The 9,218-nt window shown below is 54.9% G+C and overlaps 1 long non-coding RNA gene across 1 annotated transcript in view; it reads left to right on the top strand.

Annotated features, from left to right (window-relative positions):
- Positions 1-8,110, top strand: part of LOC117801887 — a 12,078-nt gene extending 3,968 nt beyond the window's left edge. The window contains exon 3 of the long non-coding RNA XR_004624668.1: positions 6,962-8,110. This is a non-coding gene — a long non-coding RNA (uncharacterized LOC117801887). The remainder of the gene's footprint in view (positions 1-6,961) is intronic.
- The last annotated feature ends 1,108 nt before the right edge of the window (positions 8,111-9,218 follow it).

Below are 9,218 nucleotides of genomic sequence, written 5' to 3'. Positions count from 1 at the left end.
GCCCCGGGGCGGGGCCTGCGCCTCGCCGCGTGGCCCCAACGCCCGCACTCCTGGCCGGGCTGGGGGACGCGGGGCCTGTGTCAGAGCCGGCGAGTGGGCATCGCGCGGGGGCTGCTCCTGCCACCGCGGCCCCCGGCGATCCGGGCCCCGCTCCCGTGCTCCGATCCGGCCTCGCCTCTGGCCGCGTTGGCCGGGGGAGGGGCGGGGGGGCTCCGCGCTGAGACCGCCCGGGGCCCGCGACGTGCCGCTTGGAGTTTCCGGGAGTCTCGAGGGCCCTCCCTCGTCGCCCCAACGTGCCTCAGTTTCCCAGGGTGGGCAGTCAACCCGGTGTGCCGCCCGAGGCCGCCTCCGCCCGGGCCGTGCCAGCCTCCCGGCTTGCCCGAGGTGCGCGATGGGAGGCCCGGGATATCACCCGAAGTTCTCTTTAACAGGTGGGCAGACTAAGGCACAGAAGGAGTAGTGTCCGAGATGCCAGCGTGGGAGTCCAGGTCCTCTGAAAAGGGTAAAAGAAAAAAGTCACGTTGTTCCCCGGAGCGCGCGCTTTCAAAATGCTCAGTGCAGCAGTAAAAACACGCGCCCTGGTGACTCCTGATTCCTGTGGGGATTTCTGACCCCCAGGTCCGCGCGACCGCGGGGGCGCGGGGCCTGACTCCAGGACTGCCCCGCATGGCCCGGCGCTCCCTGCACCACCTCCGAGGTGACCCTGGAGAGGTGTCCTGTCGCACACCGCAGCCAGAGTGATCCTTCCCGGCTTAAACCCTCAGTGCTTTCCCCGGGGCTTAGATTGAAATCAGCCCCCTACCAGGGCCTTCCCCAGCCTGATCGTGCTGCTGCAGGAGCTTCCCGGTGCCGGCCCAGAGCCCGACCTTGAACTTCGTGGCTCATCCTTCCCATTCTGCAGAAATCACCTCCTCCTAGAGGACTTCTTTTTAGGCACCCTCTTTATTTTCCGATCAGTCCTGATCACTATTTGTAATTCTTTCTCTGTTTACCAGTGTGTTCGGTGGGCGGTTGCACCTGACGGTTGAAAAAGTGAATCAGTGACTCTGTCTGCCAGGACTGTGGCCAGCAACAAATAAGAAAACATACCAAAAAAAGTGCTTTGTGTATAATCACCACGAAGCTTGTTGCAAAGGGAGAAATTCACGACTCCCCTCTCCATCCAACCTACTAAACCAGCCTCTTCATTTTAACACGATTCCCGAGTGCTCTGTTTGCACAATAGTGTGTGAGAAGCACTGCAGTAGAGAACTATACAGAATGAAGTATTTTTACTTTTACAAAGTCTTTTAATATTTTTATCTCCAAAAGTAATAGCTGTTTATGATAACAACTTGGAACAAGGTACATAAACTTTTAAGGAGCTGCCCACAATCCCCTGCTCAGAGATCATCATTATTAAACAGTTCTTATGTATTCAGCAATACGTATTTATTCATAACTGGGCTTCCTCACAAGGTGAGTGACAGGCTTATGAACTTTCTAGAACAGTGGTTCTCAGAGTATGGTCCCGGAGCCAGCAGCATCAGCATCACCCGGAACTGATCTGCACCTGTGGTTCCCGAACTTGAGAGCGCGCATCAGAATTCCTTAGGGAGCTTGTTAAACACCGGTTGGTGGGACCTACCACCGGTTTCCGATTCAGTGGGTCTAGGGTGAGCTCTGAGAATTTGCATCTCTGACGAATTCCAGGATGCTGACGAAGGTTCAGGTACCACGCTTGAGAACCACCGATCCAGGGTCCCAAGTCCCATGCTCCCTCTCGGCGCACGGAGAGGTGATGGCATCTATCGGAGTAGAAAGCTGTGGCCCACTTTCCCTGACGCCCAAGTATTAGGGATGTCACTGACAAAGTGCTGGGAGCACGTGGCTGGGAGCACGTGGCCTGGGTGAAGACCAACAAGCCCAGAGCCAGCTTCCTGGGTGTTCGGTTCTAAGAGCTGGAACCCTGGTAGTAGGAGCCACAAGCACCTGCCAGGGTCCCTGGTAAACCAGTTTTCTCTTTTCATGCTAACTGGGCAGCAGTGCCCGGGCCCATAATCCTTGGGCCCTCACTGCTCCCCACCCCAACCCTCATTTTGCCTTGCCTGGAGGGCTCAGAAGCCATGCGTTTTACTCCCCATCCCCAGTGCAGTTCTGGAAGCTACTGCACTCTCTACACGCACTAAACACAGACACCTGAACCCACCATCTGCATATTTCCCTACTGGACTGGCTTGTCCCCTCTCGGTCCGTGGAGTACCTTACACCTTTACAAAGCAGCTTGTAAAGATGGTTTCCCATGAGCCTCAAACCACGTAATGTACTACTGGGAAGGGGAACTCAGACATGGCGGGCCGCCCACTGCAGATTTTACCACTGCTGTTTACTATTTTAAAGACAGACATGTTTTCCAATTCTGTGCCCAACATTTAGACTCCCGGCCGTGATTATCTAATGTAGGCCAGTGTCGTCTGTTCTCTGTGTGCTTGGAAACATCTGTTGATTAGAATGTCAAAATATGTGTCGGTCCTTGCGCATCAGTTGCTTAAAAAGCAAGAAACTGGCGAGCTCAATATTTGTATCAACGAGTAGGCAGAGCATGGATGGTTTTGTTTTCACGTTTACTGATAATGTTTTGTGTTGTTGGCTGAGAAATGTTCCACATTCTATTTTACCAGGAAAGCCATTCCAAGGCGGTGATCATTCCCCATGGCCCTGCCTGGGGAACCAAAGCCATTGTCCACACGCAGCTTTCCTTTAGTGTCGAAGCTTACTTTCATGAGCACACGGATGTAAAAAGTACCCGCCTTCAGGGCGCCAGGGTGGCTCCGTCAGGGAAGTGTCCCACTCTATTTCAGCTCAGGTCACAATCGCAAGGTGTGGGATGGAGCCCCGTGTCGGGCTCCGTGCTGGGCAAGAAACCTACTTAAGATTCTCCCTCTCCCCCTGACCCTTCCCCAACCCCTCTCTCCCTCTTAAAAAAAAAAAAAAGAAGTGCCCGCCCATGAGCACACTTGTGAGATGTGGAATTTTCAACCTGACCTGCCCAGAATCTCAGTAACATCCATCAGATCGCGTACCTCCCCAGCTCCAGACCATCTGGCAGCACCCCAAACTACCCTGAGAGCAAGATCCTCCCCAAGACCCTATGGGATCCAGCCTCTTGCCACCTGTGCCTACCTCCTAATTTCCCTCTATCCCCCCTGCTTCCTCCACTCCAGCCACACTGACTTCCTCACCGTCCCTGGCTCATAAGCTCACCTTGCTTTCATTCACTCACTGAACAAACTTCACTGAGCCCCTAGGATGCCCTGGGCCCTTTCCCCAGGTGCTGCGGATACAGAACAAAATAGCCAGACATGCCTGTCCTGTCTGAACTTACATCCCAGTGGGGCAGGGGGGACAATAAACAAAGCAGATACATGCCTCGTGGAGGACATGAGAAAGTGAGGAGAGAGGCGGTGAAAGATGAAACCAGGAAGAGGATGAGGAAGGGACGCCATTTTGAATACACTGGTCAGGGACGGTCTCACTGAGCACAGACTTGAAGGAGAGCAAATGGAAGGAGCCATGTTGGAGATAGACATCTAAACAGCTCTTCTCAGGGGTTTTGTTGGGTAAAGTGGAATCGAGGGGGAAATGCCATCAACAGAGGTTTCTTTAGATTTTTTTTTTTTAATGTGGGAAATGGTACACGTTTCTATGTCGATGGGAATGGCTGACTGCGCTAGGTGGGAGTCGGGGGAGGAGAATTGCTCTTGGAGGAGAGAGAGAAGGGAATGTTTGGAGTGACATGCCCAGTGGCAGAGAGGACCAGGCCCCAGTGCATATTTCCTCCATGATAATAGAAAGGATGTGGGCAAGAATCAGGTAGGTAGGTACCTAAGGGGTTGGAATCTTGGAGTGGTACGTAGCTCTCCCCATTACTTTAGTTTTCTCAGTGAAAGAGGCAGTAAGGAGAGTTAGCTGAGAGGGAGGCCAGGGGAATTGCTGTGGGGAGCCAGCCGTCTAGGGCAGTGGGAGAGTGAGTGGCCTGGAGAAACATGGATGAGACCCGGGGCATGGATTTCAATGAGGCCGGCCAGCACGGTGACGTGTTTCTTTCTAGCCAAGGTTCAGTTGCACAGACGTGGGCGTGAGGTAGGTGGAGAGCCAGATCTAACCAGGACGGGCTCCTGCCAAGTGAGTGCAATGTAAGTAGCGTGAGCAAGACAGTTGCCATTTCTCCTGCCTACAACCTGTTCCCCTCCCCTGATGTCCCATAACCCTGTGACTCCCTGGCTTACCACCCTCAGGCCAGCCCTCAGCCCTTCTTGACTCCCTTTCTGCTGCCCCATCCGTACATGACACAGCAATGAAAGCCTGTCTCCTCACAGGGATGCAAACCTTGCCAGGCTAGGGATCATTGGTCATTCTGCTCGTTGAGACATCCCAGGAACCTAGAACGATGCTGGGCACGTGGTAGGGCCCCAAAATGCTTGGGAAATACATCAGAAAAGGGAGTACAGGCATTATCATCCACAGGTGGACAAAATTCACTGGACTTAACCGTGACCCCGATTTGGAGAGATAAGAGGCAGCTATCTTATTACCCTGGTAGCTTTGTGTGTCCCTGCAAACCTTCTGTAGAGCTTGGCGATTACCTCGTACAAATATTCAAACTACATCCTATATCCTCCATCTTGCTAGTCAAGAGCATGACGATAAATAAATACGTGCATGTGTATTTGAATGTATAAAGGATATTTGACTTACGAATATGTTTGCATGCATACATATTTTTTACATAGGTGAATTGTTGACGAAAGGGCTTTCGCAAACCCCTAATCCAAGCGACTGCAGAAAGTCAGTGACGCCCAGCTAGCCTGCGAATTACCAAGGGGCCCGTGAGGCAAGGGGCCCCCGTCTCTAGACAGAGCCCTGCTTATTCTGCAGATAACTGAAAGGGCCTTTCTGTCGCTTTCGCTTGGCTACAGGGAATGTCCCTGCGCACAATGTTGCGTGTGTCCTAAAGCCGGAGGGCTGCTTCAGGGAGAGCTCTGAAAAGGATCTTTATATTTCGGCCAAACAGATGGATGAAGCATTAAGAACCCAGGTTCCTCTGGGCTCTTTCCATCCCCCTGATGCCCAGAGCTGGCCAGGAGATCTTGGCCCCCGCAAATCTCTTTCCGGAACTTGGGCCGCCCTGGCCTCGGGTTTCACTGTGGAATTGCCCCGTGCGTGGAGAGAAACAGATGTGGTGAAGGCTTTTTCCTGGGCCTTTGTGCCGTGAACGTCTGCCCTGGAAAGCTGCCCAGGCCAGACCCAGATATTCAGACCATGACCTGGCCGTGTGTGGCGGCTGGAGCCCACTCTCCGCCAGTCTCAGGCCCCCATCCTGGTCCTTGCACCACACGGGGAAGGCCCAGCTGCAGGCACGTGCCTGGCCACAGGGTCCCACGTGGCTCCCACACACCCACAGGGGAAGGGCCCCCCCCCCACCAGCCCCGGCCCAATCCCGCCCAGCGCCGTCTGCTCTGAGCAGCGCCAAAGATGTCCCACAGGACGCTGGGACCTGGGCTGCTCCTTCATGAACCAGCTCCAAGGTCTGCATCTGCTTCGTGACTCTTCAGCAAGTGATACATGCCCACAGTCTCAAATGCAAGAGGTGTCAATGAGCACGTCCCCCCCACCGCCACCCCGAGACAGCCACCATCATATGACCAAAGTACACAGGCATGACGTCCATGTCTTCCCGTCTTCCTTTTCTGTGACACAGAAGGTACCATGGCACTGCCCCTTGCCTTGTTCTTTGTTTTATAATTTGACCTTTTCTTTTTTTTCCTTTTCTTTCTTTCTTTCTTTCTTTCTTTCTTTCTTTCTTTCTCTTTCTTCCTTTCTTCTTTCTTTCTTTCTTTCTTTCTTTCTTTTTTAAGATTTTATGTATTTATTTGACAGAGAGAGAGATAGTGAGAGAGGGAACATAAGCAGGGGGAATGGGAGAGAGAGAAGCAGGCTTCCCGCTGAGCAGGGAGCCCAATGCGGGACTCAATCCGAGGACTCTGGGATCATGACCTGAGCTGAAGGCAGATGCTTAATGACTGAGCCACCCAGGCGCCCCTGCCCCTTGCCTGGTGCACTGGACAAGACTCTCGAAAATCTTTTCACATCACTTCATACGCGGTTGCCTTGCTCTTTGTGCGGGCTGATGCTTCTCTCGCTGGCTGACTCATGGACTTCTTAACCCGTCCCCGATTCACAGACCTCCAGGCTCTTTCCAGGCTCCCACCAGCCCACGCACAGCAGCAACGGCTGACTCACACACGCCGTGTCACACCTGCGCTGGCCTGTCTGCGGGATAAGCCCATGCGGCAGGTGTGTTCGCAAAAACTCCACCGTGCTGCGGAAGCGACGGGTTGCCTCAGTCTCTTCACTGCCCCCGAGGAAGTCTGCACCTCCCAGGCCCCACTCTCTACATCCACGGATGTGACGGTGTTGAATCCCCTCACCGGCTCAGCAGAGAGATCCTGGGATCCTCTCCTCTGTATTGAAGAGGAAACCGAGGCACAGAGGAACTAAGCTAAGATCTGGGATGGGCACCAGGCAGCCCAGCCGTGTGCCACACCACCTGTCACGACACGATCGCCGGAGTGCTCCCTCGGCTACCAAAGCCCCTGCAGCTGCTTCCAAGGTGTGCGTTATCACCGGATGCCTGCCTCCCAAGTCTGCAGGGGAACCACGTCTTCTGTTCCCAGCACCGCCATGTGCCCGGGGCGGGGGAAGCTGTGTGCTCCCTGAGGGTGGGGATCAGGTCTGCCAGCTCTGCCTGGGGTCCCCCACGCTGCTCAGTGAACGGTTACTGGATGAATGGATATTGTCCTGGTTAACAATGATGCTGATCACAGCGGCATTCACGGGGCGCCAAGAGCTCGTACAAATTACCTCTTCTAATTTTCACAACAGCTTAGAGATAAATCCCCTTATTATTTCCACTTTACAGATGGAGAAACAGAGGCTCACAGGGGCACGCACCATTCCGAGAGAGGAATGAGCCAGAAAATGAGGCTGAGGTGAGCGGCCAGGGAGGCAGGAAGAGAAGAGAAGAAAGAGCATCTGGGAAATTGAGAGAGGAAGGTGGAAAGGTGTCCACGCGCCGTGCCACATGGAGCTCACTGGCGGGGCCAGCTTCTGTGCCGAGCGGCACGACTTCCCCCGGGGCTCGCGGCCTGGGCCTGCATCTGTTTTATGTGAGTAATAAGAAGGGGGTAATTCCAGAAGGGCAGGGGACGCGGGGAGGTCCTTGCTACCTTTGTAAGGCAACATCGAAAAGGGAAACGTGCTCGTGACATTTTCATTAATCGGCGTGGTTAAGGCACGTCTCGGCCGGAGGGCTGCCCGGGGAGGAGCCTAGAAGCCACCAGAGGAGCCGGACTCAAGGGTCTGGGTGTGAAGCAGCCCCCCCACCTGCGATCTGGGGGATCTGGGAGACGCGACCTCCGCTTGGAGAATGTGAGCCCTGTAGACAGGAGGGAAGAATGCCCTGTTTATTTTCACCTGCCTCATTTCAGGCTGGCTGACGTCTTCATGCCCACTCTGTCCCCTCCGTTTAGCCTCAGCCAAGCATGCAGCCCTACGGCCAAGGCCGTGCCTCATGCTCGGTCAGTTTGGCACAACCAGGCTAGGGGGAGCTCAAAAGGGGAAATACTGGGAAATGAAAAATGCTCACAATTCTCAAAAATGCTCACAATTCTCAAAGTCTGTTTTTAAAAAGAAAACACCCCAAAACATGAAAAAGATTTGCTCCTCGCCCTCTGAGAGCTGTGGACGTACCATAAGGCACAGCGGGTGTCCGCAGGGCACTCACCACATCTGAGGGCTGGTCGGGGCCACTATTTTTTTTTCTTGTCAAAATAAATGGGCCTTTTGTGTTGAAAAAGATTTCATGGTTTGATTGCCTCTGAGGACGGCCAAGCCTCATTGACGTGAAAGCACCTCACTGAGACTCCCGCTGCCATGGGCTGGCCGGCCTGGGTGACCTTCACTCCAGGGTGGGGACGGCTGCCTCCCTCCCGCCCCTGCTCTAGGGGGGAACCCCGGCCCTCCCTCCAGACCCCAGGATAGAGGCCAAGCTGACGACAGAGCTGGGAGAGGACTGGGCCCCTTGGGCCTCTGGTGGGCCCTCCCCACTCCTACTGTGGGGGGCACGATCGCCTGATGCCCTGGAGGCCGTACTCTGGACGCAGGTGCACTGAGGCTAGTCCTCCCAGGCTGCCCCCAGGCCCGTTCCTTCGAGCTTCCCCCCATCCCACAGGTGTCTTTGACCTGAGGACTCCTTCCAACAGCACTCTCAAGCTTCCTTTCCTTCTCTCCCTCATAGGGGTCAGTCTGGGGCTTCTCTCGCCCTCCTCCTTCTCCCTCCCTGTTCTCTCACATGGATGTTTTCCCCAGTAAATCTCTTGCACGTCCCATCTTGGTATTGGCTCCTCCCAGGATCCAAATGAACACACCTGGGGCTTCTAGAAGTTGATGGGAGCGCAGCAAAGAGCCCCAGCGTTCACTACCTAGAAGGAGAGATCAGTCTGAAAGAGTCTCACGCCAATGCCTGGCTGTGATTGGGGGTGATCACTCTGCCCCCTCTGAAGAGACACGGACTCCCTCATGGGAGGGGCACCCTGCACCCCAGGCCTTCCTGGCGCCTGCTGCAGAATGAGCACAAGCCCCAGCCCGTGTCAATCCCATCCACTTGAGTGTGTCTCTGCCACAGGCGCCTCGGCGGGCCGGTGATTCCCATGTTCAAGGGGGAGGTGACATGCTGTGTCACGTTGAGAAACAGAGGCACTGGGGCAGTGGGCAGCGTCTCCTCTCCTTCGTCAGGAGATGTGACACTGCTGACCTTAACCCGGGGCTCTGGGTGCCATGAGGTCAGAAGGCAGGGAAGGGGTCGGGGGCGGGGGGGGAGGCAGCAGTGTCATTTTACCATTTACCCGGAAATCGGTGCTGCCTTTTTCTAAACGGGTCGTAAAGTCCCACTGCCACTGCCCGCGGCAGGGCTGGTCTACCAGATGTCTCCTCAAGGAGACGCGTGCACACTGGAGAAGAGGCCCACAGGCAGGTCAGAGAAAGCAGCTGGGAGAGAACAGTGGGAAGCCCGTGGTGGGTTGAACAGTGTTCCCCCAAAAGTCATGCCCTCCCTGGACCCTTACAACGTGACCGCGTTTGGAAACAGGGGTGTTTGCAAATGTAAATAGTTAAGGAGG

Source organism: Ailuropoda melanoleuca, chromosome 4 (assembly GCF_002007445.2).
Source record: "Ailuropoda melanoleuca isolate Jingjing chromosome 4, ASM200744v2, whole genome shotgun sequence".
NCBI classification, from domain to species: domain Eukaryota; kingdom Metazoa; phylum Chordata; class Mammalia; order Carnivora; family Ursidae; genus Ailuropoda; species Ailuropoda melanoleuca.
Note: the sequence above shows the minus strand (reverse complement) of the source record. Positions and strands in the feature narration are given on the sequence as shown.